The following is a 13,206-nucleotide window of genomic DNA, read 5'->3' on the forward strand; positions in this document are numbered from 1 at the left end:
CTATCTAAAAATAATCCCAACAGTGCCCTATCTCTACTAATATATATTTTTTTTTATCCAAATTTCAGGCAACATGGAAGGCGAACAGAAAGTTTCATTTCAAATTGTCCTGCAAGAGACCAGCCAAGAATTAATTGATCCAAATGATATAGAATTTATGGATGAAACTTGGGACCAAGAACTACTGCAATGTGTGCAAGCAGTAGATGACCTCCTTCAAAATGAGGACATTTTACACCCTCAGAGATTACAAACTATGTTCATGGAAAATGACGACATTTCAGACAGTGAAATGTTAGAAATGTTATTACATTTTGAAACACAATCACAATAATAAATAATTGCTTAAAAAATAAAGAAATTAAAAAATAATCAACAAAACCAACAATCAATTAACATACAGTATTTGAAAAGTCTATCATTCTTTTTTCCTTATAGTACGCTCCCCAGTACGCTTCCCGGTTCGCGGGGCCCTTTTAAAGCCTCCACATCAAACCTATGCCCCCTTATGGTCATTTCCCCCTTTCTTTTGGCCTCCTCTTGTCTCTCGATCCTACCGAGAGACAAGATGGCGGCCGCTCCGGACTGTTTAGAATGTTGACAGACACCGGAGAGCCAATCAGCTTCGCTTCGCGAAGTTCCGTTACGCGTAAAGTACGCGAACCAGAGCGCTGCCCAGAGCGCGCTTACAGATATATATCTTTTTTTAAACGTTAATTTCTCAAAATCCACTGGAGCACATATATTGAGACCTAGCAAAGGCACATCGGGCTAACAGTCACTACAATTTTGCCAAGTTTCGTGCAAATCCATTCAGCCATTCGGGCTAAAAGTGAGGCCAACCGCCCTATGGAAATTAACATTGGAAAAACACGTTTTGGGACCCCCCTTTTTTCTCAGCCCCCCCTTGACGAACCCCCCCCCAGGGGCTGCTCAGAAACAAAATGTTCCATTTTCCTGAAAATTTCAGCCAATTCCGTCCACAAACGCCAAAGTTATTAGACATACAATTTTCAAAAATCCCATAGGGAAAAAATCCTAACTATATATACCTACTGCCTACCGCCAGTAGGTAATATATATATATATATATATATATATATATATATATATATATATATATATATATATATATATATATATATATATATATATATATATATTACCTACTGGCGGTCGCAAGTAGGTATATATAGTTAGGATTTTTTCTCTATGGGTTTTTTGAAAATTCTATGTCTAATAACGTTGGCGTTTGTGGACGGAATTGGCTTAAATTTTCAGGAAAATGGCACATTTTGTTTCTGAGCAGCCCCTGAAAATTGGGGGGGGGTTCGTCCAGGGGGGGTCGAGAAAAAAGGGGGGTCCCAAAACGTGTTTTTAACATTGAGTTTTCCATAGGGCGGTTGGCCTCACTTTTAGCCCGAACGGCTGAATGGATTTGCACGAAACTTGGCAAAATTGTAGGGACTGGTAGCCCGATGTGCCTTTTGTAGGTCTCAATATATGTGCTACAGTGGATTTTGAGAAATTAACGTTTAAAAAAAGATATATGTCTGTAACAGCGGACCGGGCAGCGCTCCAGGACGCGTACTTTTCGCGCAACGGAGCTTTGTGAAGCGAAGCTGATTGGTTCTTCGGCGTCTGTCAACATTCCAAACAGTCCGTAGCGGCCGCCATCTTGTCTCTCGGTAGGATCGAGAGACAAGAGGAGGCCAAAGCGAAGGGGCAAATGACTATAAGGGGGAATAGTAGATCCTCGCTGACCCCCTAGGTTTGATGTGGAGGTTTTAAAAGGGCCCCGCGGGGCAAAAAAAAAAAAAAATAATAATAATCGAACGGCTGAATGGATTTGCACGAAACTTGGCAAAATTGTAGGGACTGGTAGCCCGATGTGCCTTTGCTAGGTCTCAATATATGTGCTTCAGTGGATTTTGAGAAATTAACGTTCAAAAAAAGATATATATCTGTAACAGCGCACCGCTTCGCGTACTTTTCGCGTTACGGAGCTTTGCGAAGCGAAGCTGATTGGCTCTCCGGTGTCTGTAAACATTCCAAACAGTACGTAGCAGCCGCCATCTTGTCTCTCGGTAGGATCGAGAGACAAGAGGAGGCCAAAGCGAAGGGGCAAATGACCATAAGGGGGCATAGTAGATCCTCGCTGACCCCCTAGGTTTGATGTGGAGGTTTTAAAAGGGCCCCGCGGGGCAAAAAAAATAAATAATAATAATAATCGAACGGCTGAATGGATTTGCACGAAACTTGGTAAAATATTAGGGACTGGTAGCCCGATGTGCCTTTGCTAGGTCTCAATATATGTGCTTCAGTGCATTTTGAGAAATTAATGTTCAAAAACAAGATATATATCTGTAACAGCGCTCCGCATCGCGGAGATAAAATTATATCTGTATTACCTAGCTGTTGCTAACACCAGTTAGCGACGGCTAGTAGGAGATAGCGACCATCTTGGGCCCCACTTTGCATGTGAGTGATATTTATCACTAATGACATGCAAAGTGGGCATGCCAAGATGTTAGCGACTGGAAACAGTCGCTAACATCGCTATCTCCTATTATCAACTTTTGGAAATATTCGAGATAAGCGCGAATATCTCCAAAAAGTAACAGCTGCCCTGAGCAGTTCTTAGCCATGTTATCCAATGGGAGGTGGATAACATGGCTAAGAGCATTAGCTCGGTAATGCATGAATATCGCTGAGTTTTCAGCGATATTATTGCATTGCGGTCGTTTTTTATCGTATTTGCGATAAACCTTGATAATTTCTGACGGTAAAAAAATCTTTGCAATGCATCGTTGGGGATAAATATCGCTTAACTTTGGTAATATGCCCCAACGTCTGTTAACGTTCGATTCGAAGGAAATCAGGAAGTGTTGAAAAACATTGTCTGCGCCATTTTGTCTTTTTTCAAATGCCACACTTTTGTCGTGCACGGCAGCCATTTTAGATGCCTTGACCAGACCCACTCTGTGCACGCTGTCGATCCTTAGCATGGCTCCCCACCCTCGCAAGCATCTCACCCAGGCAGTGGTCACCCCCGCTCTCTGTCTTATGCATGGGTAATAAACCTCCCCCCATCTGCGCTGCTCTTCCCTGAGAATCACACCCTGTGCCCGCCCGACACCTCCCTTTCGCCCTATTCACTACCGCACCCTCTGACACTCCTTTTCCTCTGTGTCCGATTGTCCAGGCCGGTCCTAGGCTATCAGCTAGCCCTGCAGATGTAGTTTATGGCCACAGCTGTAAAGAATCACCCCTCTTCAAAGGAGTTATAGTAGATCAAGGCCCACACTCGATGAGATCCGTCACAGCAGAAGCGTTGCTATTATCTGAAAACCATCCTGTATTGTGATTGGGGAGGGGACCGAGCGTGAAGCGGAAGATTCCAGGGATGACTCTTTGTACATCAAAGTTTTTACAATTATGTGTCACATTAAAAATATATAGCACCCCGACAAAGTAGTAAGATTATAAAACTTTAATAATTTATAAATATATACAAGAAAACAAAAATAGTAATAACATATAAACATTTTTAGGGAAAAACAACGAAGTAGCGGTCGGCTGTTCGAATAGTCCCAACGCAGCACAACGTCCAGATTTCCGGCGTGGGGCGTCGCGGGGGGTGGGTCATCAGTAGCAAACTGTTGTGCGAATAGTTCCAAGGCAGCAGAACGCGCCGAAATCTAGATGACACGAAAGTGATGTCTAGTAAGTTGCCACCCAGCAAATAATGGCGTGGGGCGTCACGGGGGGTGGGTCATCAGTAGCAAACTGTTGTGCGAATAGTTCCAAGGCAGCAGAACGATGGCACCAAGGTGATGTCCAGTAAGTTGCCGCACTGGTTTTGGTATCCTACAATGCTGCTCCGAATAACGGCGTGGGGCGCCCCGGGGGAGGCGGCGTGAACGGGCCTCTCCAGGTGGAGTGTCATCTGTTGTAGTGGGGCGCCCCTTTACCGTTTCAGTTGCCATTCCGTCCGTTTTTGGTCCACTGTGTCAAAAGCCGCAATTCAGCTGAGTTGCGCCCACTCTTGCGGTGCAGCGATAGGCGGCTGTCACAGGACTCTCAAAATGGCGGCAGGCTCTTTCCTTTTTGGGCCTGGTCCACTGAAATGGCCCTGGGACACCTTGGAAATCGGACGCTTGTCTGCTAGGTCTTGGACCCCATTCTCGAAAGCGTTCCCTCCGCCTTGAGAATTCATCAAAAGTTTTGGGGGCCCCGACTCCTGCAGGCTTCTGGTGGGGAGCGGCTGCCATGATTGCTCGCGGAATGACCACGACGGAGCTACGAGATGGTGGTGCTCTCATGCTGACGCCAGTTTAGTCTGAAACATCCAGAAACAAGGTGGGGCTTTCATCGTTTGGGAAAAAAAAAAGTTTTCATCCAATGAAAAGTGTTGTTTTTAGGTCATATGATCAAGCCTTCCATCATTAGGAAACCAAAAGTAAAATGAACCAATGAAAAGTTTTATAAACAAGTCACATGACCTGTTATGCGGCATAGGGTATAAAATGCGGAGAAAATACGTTGGCACGTGAGGCGGCGTCAGTAGCGGACCGATGTGCGAATAGGCCGAAGGCAATACAACGCACCAAGATCCGGATGGCACCGAGGTGGTGTCCAGCAAGTTGCAGCACTTCTGTGGCCATCCTACAATGTTTAAAGTCGGCGTGGGGCGCCCCGTTGGCCTGTGAGATGGCGTCAGTAGCGGACCGATGTGCGAATGGGGCCAAAGGCAGCGCAACAATATTTTCTGACTGACACCACAAGGCGCTGAGATGCCAAGATCCGGATGGCACCGAGGTGATGTCTAAGTTGCGGACTGATGTGCGAATGGGGCCAAAGGCAGCGGAACATATAGAAGGCTGTTGCCAGCTGTTTCCTTCCTATGTAAACTGGACACTAATTTACCATCTTTTACTTTTATATCGGTGTCCAGAAATTCTACGTGATCATCGCTTATTGTATATGTGAGTTGTATGTTATATGTTAATTTACAGGCCTCAACTTCCCTACCCTTTTCTTCAAGGAAGAATGAAGTCACTCACTGGGTTAAGATAAGGATCACATTTCACTTTATTTATTATTTTTCACTGTCTTTGGGTATTATAGGAGCCTTGAGCCTATATACTTCTGAACTTGTATACAAATCACACAGAATCGGGACTGGACAGCAACTATTTATCTGTTCTCACAAAGGAATGTGATATATACTGTTGTTTTTTTTTTGCAACAGCGGTAGATATGTATAAGGCACTAGACCTCAGAAAATCAATGTATACGCCTTGTGTTATTCCAACAGTATTATTTGTATATGTTATAATCATGGCACTAGATCCTGATATATATAATCGATATAATAATTCAAGGTGAACACAAGAATCCAAATGGCATTATGCTTTCTGTCAGATGTACGATATAATCTCCCTTACAATAACTCAGTAACGCATAGATGTATGCCTTTTCCAAACCACTCCAATATGGCCGATCGAGTTACACTGGTAGACTACTGGGCCCACTGTTGGAGACGTTTTTGCTGTCAGTTACACCCTTGACTGTTTGTGATTAGGTATTTATGCAAGTAGAACACTATGTTAGGTAACGTGTGAACAAGACACACTTAGTGTCGAAACGCGTAACGTTTTTGTTTGAGTAATAAACACCTTGAACTGCATCACTGAGTGCGCGCTTTGCCTAACAGCAACCTCGAATTGAATACTATTATCGGCAAAAGGGTTCGCCGTTTTTGGCGCCACCTGACTACGGGAGCGGGTCCCGGAGGAACCCTATCTGCTTTCATGACATATATATATATATGTATATATATATATATATAGTGCATATATATGTAGCTAGTTAGAGGTATATATATATATATATATATATATATATATATATATATATATATATATATATATAGTGCACAGCTGAATGTAGTTGTGCATTGATGGTGTTTGGATTACTTAATCTTACAGTGACAGTAGTACATATCAAAAAATACGAAACATTTTTTTCAGTTATTATAAGTGCTTAGGTATTGGTGCAGTGATAGAATAAGTAGCTAGTGCTGGATGGGTGATTGGGGAAATGCATGGGACAGACAGGAGAATTCTTACACTGCAAAGGTACTACCTGGATATTTAGGAGAGCGTATCAATAGTATGTAGCTGGTTAACAGTCTGCATATATTGTGCCTGCACTTGTATTAGTGGCTAGGCCATTCTTTAAGTATACGACTAATAACTTGAGCAATGTCAGTGCTGTAAAGAGAGTGCATGCTCAATTTATAAGTGCTTAGGTATTGGTGAAGTGATAGGATACATAGATAGCACTGGATGGATGAATGGAGAACTGCATGGGACAGACAGAAGGATTCCTAGACTGTATATGTACTAACTGAGTATTTAAAAGACTGTAACAATGCTATGTAGCTGATTAGAGGTCTGCATACATAGTGCACAGAATATTGTAGCTGTACTAGTTTTTCTGGCTAGGCCATTCCTTAGGTACATGACTAGTAACTAGAATAATTTCAGTGCTGCAAAGAGAGTACATGTTGAATTTATAAGTGCTTAGGTATTGGCGAAGTGATAGGATACGTAGATAGTGCTCTTTGGGTGATTAGAGAAATAGATGGCACATACAGAAGGATTCCAACACTGCATAGGTATTAACTGGGTATTTTGAAGAGGGTATTAATAGTATGTAGCTTGTTAGAGATCTGCATGCATAGTGTACAAAACATTGTACCTGTACTTGGGTTAGTGGCTAGGCCATTCCTTAAGTATATGACTAATAACTGAAGTAATGTCAGTGTTGTAAAGAGAGTGCATGCTCAATGTATAAGTGCTTAGGTATTGGTGAAGTGATAGGATACATAGATAGCACTGGATGGATGAATGGAGAACTGCATGGGACAGACAGAAGGATTCCTAGACTGTATAGGTACTAACTGAGTATTTAAAATACTGTATCAATTCTATATAACTGATTAGAGGTCTGCATGCATAGTGCACAGACTATTGTAGCTGTACTAGTATTGGTGTGTCTATGGTTTCGAGAATGGTAATCTGTATTTTATGGTGTGAGGAGGTGCATCAGATGATCATGTGGATGATGTTATCAGTGATGTCATTTGAGATGTCATCAGTGATGTCATGAGTGATGTCACTGACCATGTCATGAGTGATCTAATATGTGACGTCATCAGCACTGCATTGCGGGGGCTTGAGTTATAGTTAGCACAAGTAACTATAATGGCCGAATTTCTCTTTTTTTCTGTGTGAGTGAAATGTCCAACTAACTATGACATCCATGAAACCAATGGTTTTTTCAGTGAATTTCGGAGGTTTTTTAAAAGCAAATTTCAAACTATAATGTCCCTGAAACTTATGTTTTTTCAGTGAATTCTATATATATGTATTTAATCTCCTCTCACTCTTACAAGGAAGGAATAAGCTCTCAAGTTGTAGTTTGAAAGTATTGAATCTGCAAAGGAAGTGAGCCATAAATTTCGGCTCGTCCGAACCTTGATAATGATACAAAACATCATTGTAGCATCCTTATTTAAATGTACAAATGAATCCAGTTGCCAACATTAACAAAGTACTACATATTTCTTTAATCCAAAAAGCTGGCGGCAATATTGGCCTGGTCTCTATGTGAAAATTCAGGAGTTGATACAATAAAGAAAAGAATACAACTGTTAAGATGCACACAATGCATATGGCTGGGTTCAGACTGGAATGGCATGGTGAGCAAAAAAACTATGGATTTAGGCCCAGATCTCTGTACTGGAGTGAATGTATGACATTGTTCTGCATTCTGTCCATCAACTGTTGTTTTTGAATTTGTCACCCCGAGTGGGACAGTTATGCTCAGAAGTGAGGGCTGACAGTGCAAAACCGGTCGTAGGATGCTTGTTTCCAGTCCAGAGAGGACCTGGGATGGCAGTTTGGGCTGGACTGTTCCCATGGTTGGGTTCCAACTGAAATGGCATGGTGAGCAAAAAAACAATGGATTTCGGCACAGATCTCTGTACTGAGGTGAATGTATGACATTGTTCTGCATTCTGTCCATCAACTGTTGTTTTTGCACAATGTTATTTCAGCATAACCGGTCCTAGGATGCTTGTTTCCAGTCCAGGGAGAACCTGGGTTGGTAGTTCGGGCTGGACTGTTCCCATGGGGCACAGGGTCAAGACTGATTTGCATATGACTGGGTTCAAACTGGAATGGCATGGTGAGCAAAAAAACGACAGATTTAGGCCCAGTTCTCTGTACGGGGTGAATGTATGACATTGTTCTGCATTCTGTTCATCAACTGTTGTTTTTGCATTTGTCACCCCGAGTGGGACAGGTATGCTCAGACATGAGTCCCATGCTCTCCATGCCGCTGGTACCAAGCTATCCTGGTTGGTGAGGTCTGAACGTGCGAAACCGGTCCTAGGATGCTTCTTTCCAGTCCAGGGAGGACCTGGGTTGGTAGTTTGGGCTGGACTGTTCCCATGGGACACAGGGTCAAGACTAATTTGCATATGGCTAGGTTCAAACTGAAATGGCATGGTGAGCAAAGAAATTATGGATTTAGGCCCGGATCTCTGTACTGAGGTGAATGTATGACATTGTTCTGCATTCTGTCCATCAACTGTTGTTTTTGCACAATGGCATTTCAGCATATCTTGCCCCGTGCCCGCCATACTTGTATGTTCCTCAACGTGACTTATTCATAATACTTAGGATTGCAAACATCAACATAAACAAAGGACTACACATTACTTTAAAGTGAAAGGCTTTCGGCCATATTAATCTGGGCACTTTGCGTATTTTAATGGTTCATTCACAAAAGAAAAGAAAAAAAGCTATAGGTTTCAATCACACTCCAAGATATCGGCTAGAAGGGCTCAGGGAGTTCTTCCATGAGAAAATGTTGAATAAATTGGGGTGAAATGTCACACAAGTTGGCTGAAAAGCTAATGGTGTGTCAATCCAATGTAGCATGATGCTACTCAGGAGCTAGACCTATCTATATGAAATGGGTGTACCTCCTTATACGTAGGTTATGCCACTGACAGACTTTTCCTAGAGTTACATACAATATGACATTGACATAACTGTCATTTTCACTCATACACTTGCTCACATGCTATCTATCTCTTTCTCATACACCCAAACACACACACACACACACAATACAGTTGGAAGGCGCTTGCCACTCTGGTCTATCTCCAATAACTGGCCCGATGGAAGGTCATAAAGGACTGTCGCTCACAGTTCTTCTATTCTGACCAGGAGGCAAAAATAGCACTTTCAAGAATGCAACATAATTCTAAAGAATGCCAGAGCTATTGGTGCGTATCCTTTTGTCACTCTAAGTTCTATTTTTCTCCAACAAATCTGACATCTTTTTTAATCTACTGTACCAAGATATCTTACTGCATTATGATGCTACTAAATTATAGCAGGGAGGCTCTTGAGGGTGCTGCTCCTCAAGGCTAACTTAAATCGACACCATGCTAGTGGGTGTGATTCCTCTTCTTGAACACTGGGTGGGTGGGGGGTTTCCCGATTTTAGGGTTCTTCTTCTTTCGGGTTTACCTGTGGGATACAGGAGTGCACTGGGGTTTTAAAGTACAGGGGTATAGATTATATCAGATGTAAACAATTTGATAAATTGTGATGTTCATTATCTTTATGTAGCAAGTTTATTTTTTCTAATGCCTGTATTTTGGCTTTCTTTTTCTTTAAACTTCTCAAGGGATAATGTCTGTGGAAAAGCAAAAGCTCTGCACAGTATGAGTTGTTATGCGTCTTATAATGGGGAGAATTAGGTGTATTAGCTGGAATGTAGCAGGGCTGAATTTGCCATCTAAATGTCAGTTGATCAGGGACGAGCTTAAACGTTATAAGCCACATTTGAAGAGACACACCTGGTCTATAAGGATAGAGGTCTGCGCAAACAGCTAGGTTTTGAAACACTTGTATGTACCTCACAGGGCGCTGCAATTAGAGGGGCAGCAATCCTTAAGGATAAACTGTTAGTCCGCAAAAAAATTAAAACCGCTTCTAATCCAGGTGGTTGATGGGTCATGGTACAACTCGAAGTATATAGGAAAAAATATGTCTTTTGTGCGATCTATGGTCCAAACGTGGATGATTACATCCGGTCTAACAAATTAATGCTAGACTTATTTGATTGGCAAGGAGAAATCATTATTGGAGGGGACTTTAATTGCACTTTAAACTATGACATTGATGCAACTAATAGGTCAGCTTTCCCTACAATGCTAAGGGTTTGTGAGTCCATTTTTTAATTATCTCAAAGCCATGGTTTGACAGATGTATGGCGGATGTTACATCCTACTTTGCCAGGTTATACATATTACTCTGCACCCAATCGACATTATTCAAGAATAGATCTGGCTTTAGCTACTAATAGTATTTTAACAAGTGCTCAAATAGAGGTTTGACCTTGAATAACCTCTGACCATAACCCTGTTTTGTTAAATTTTCAGTCAACAGCTAAAGACAAGAACAAGCAATCCTTCTAATTTTCTAGATACTTATTGACTGACCAAGAATTTATAGCATACACTTAATGGCCAGAAAATGTATACCATATGTCCCCACCCGCACCCTTAGGTCCAGTGAACAGCAGCTACTGAGTGTACCCAAGATCAGTAGAACCAGATTGGGCGGTAAGGCTTTGTCTGTGGTGGGTCCCACGTTGTGGAATGTGCTTCCTCTCCTACTGAGGCAATGTCCTGACCATTTCCTTTTTAGGAAACAATTGAAAACTTTTCTGTTCAGCCAAAATTAGCTGATACAAGTCTTTTTGTTTTAGCACCTAGTATCTGTCAGAGGGCTTTTATTTGTAATCCCAATGCTACTGTTTTTAAGTTTACTTGCCGGCTGTCTCAAGCGCGGAGATACTTCTGCGGAAGTCTATTCTTAGCGCTATACAAAATTGCAAATAAAATAAATAAAATGGAGCCTTGCAGAGTTCTTGCGGTCCAATACTAATACTGCTTCTCCTGTCATAGTATGGGACACAATGAAAGCATATATACGGGGTACTATTCAACAGTGTATTTATCAAATAAATAAAACTCAACAGAGCAATCTGAAACTAAACTGTGATGCTCCAACTTGCGTAGAAATGATTTACGCGGAGGAATTTAAGTCTGGTGGCCCAAACATGGATTTAATATATGCATCTTTAATTGACTTGTGTTCACTTATGAGTAGGAAGCTTAAGGAAAAGATAGCAGCTGCTTTTAACAAAAATGGATCCTTTTAATATGAATATAGGGACCAAGTCGGGACAATCTTGTCATACCAGATTGCGAATGAAAAAATCTAAAAAGCGGATAAACACAATAGAATGTAGAGCTGGCCGGTTACACACATCACCTGACTCAATTTTAGAACAATTTACTCAGTTTTATACTCAACTCCACACCCTCCCTGGCAACATTGATAAAAGTGCATTAGACAGATACTTACATCTTGGGGAACTCTTATCATTAAGTGCAGAGCAGCGGACTGTCTTCAACAAGATAATACTAATGAAGAAATACTATCTGCAATAGCTGCACTGTCTTCTGGTAAGGTTGCAGATGATGATACTCTGCCAATAGAATTTTACAAAATCTTAAACAATTCTATTCTTTTGCTACTTCGGGATGTTATATACCAGATAGGAGAAGTTGGGGAAGCTCCCAAGTCCTGGGATATGAGGAACACTGTTTTTTTTCTTAAAATGGGGAAACCTGCGGAAGACTGTAGGTACTACCTCCCAATATTCCTTATTAATCCTGATGCTATAATCAATGCCAAAATACTGGCAAACCATTTAGCGCCCTCCATGACGGACCTTGTATCTGATAAACATCATGGGTCCTTAATGGATGGAGATACTACTGCTCACGTTAATACAGCTATAACAGCATTTGATATTGCTAATAAAACATCTAGCAATTTAGAGATGGTCCTTTTAGATGCTGAAGAAGCATTTGACCATGTCGTGTGGGATGCATTATGGGCAATATTCATTAACAATGCGTTACCAGGACGCTTTCTTAGGTTGATCCGTGCGCTATAAATTAACCCACAGGTGAAACTTTTATATACCAACCAACATTCGTCTTCTTTTACGACATGTTGCGGTACCGGGCAGTGGTGCCCACTCACTCCCCTGCTGTTTGCTCTATATATAGAGCCATTCGTAAATGCACTAAACCAGAACACTGGCAGTATCCCATTTAGTAATGGGATGTGTCAACTTAAGGCTATTGCGAATACCGATGATATTGCGTTATTTATATCCAACCCAGTATCAGCACTGAGCGAATTCAGGAAGAAGCAAAATCGTTTGGTCACTTCTCAGGCTATAAACTCAATTTCCATAAAACTCAAATTCTTCACAATTTGGATTTGCCTACCCTTTTAATTGAAGGGTGTGCAGTTGTAACTTACCTGGGGGTTCATATTTCTGCTACCATTGAACAAATATGGAGACCTAATTATGAACCATTACTTTACTCAGTTACACAAAAAATTGAAGTACAGGAATAAACTTCAAAAACTATTATCCACATGATTAATATAATAAAGATGATGTCAATTCTACCCAAGTTTTTATACTTGTTCAGAACTATGGCTATACTTGTTCCCAACTACTATTTTTAAAAAACTGGAAGGTGGAAGCAATAGCTTTATTTGTGGACTTTAAGCAAGCACGTCGTGTGATATGTTCCCTAAAACTTCCCTATAAGCTAGGTGGATTACAACTCCCTGATTTCAAACTTTACTTTTGGGCAGCATTTACCGGGTTCCTGCAAAGCTTACTAAGATTTATACAACCATATTTTGGCCTCTCTCTGGCATTGGATACAGACAGCAAAATGTTCTTGTATAGGATAAATGATCCTTACTATTACAAAAGGGTCCCCTTTAAGACCATTAGAGATATGGTCCACATATGGCACGACATTCTTAATTTCTGCTCACATACTCCTAAAGATCTCACGCAGCATGACTATTTTAGATTATGGAATAATCCAATTCTCCCAAGCATATTTCAAGATTTTACTGCTTGTAGATGGGCAAGGTGTGGCATTGAGCGGCTTCTCCAGCTTTATGATGCTAATGGTTTTCGTACCTTCGCTTCACGTCAATACACTTTTGA

At 41.4% G+C, this 13,206-nt stretch overlaps 1 pseudogene; it reads right to left on the reverse strand.

Annotated features, from left to right (window-relative positions):
* LOC144806959 (putative DBH-like monooxygenase protein 2) overlaps window positions 1-13,206 on the reverse strand; it is a 328,657-nt pseudogene that overhangs the window by 60,136 nt on the left and 255,315 nt on the right.

The sequence above is a fragment of the Lissotriton helveticus genome, unplaced genomic scaffold, assembly GCF_964261635.1.
Source record: "Lissotriton helveticus unplaced genomic scaffold, aLisHel1.1 SCAFFOLD_513, whole genome shotgun sequence".
Lineage (NCBI taxonomy): Eukaryota > Metazoa > Chordata > Amphibia > Caudata > Salamandridae > Lissotriton > Lissotriton helveticus.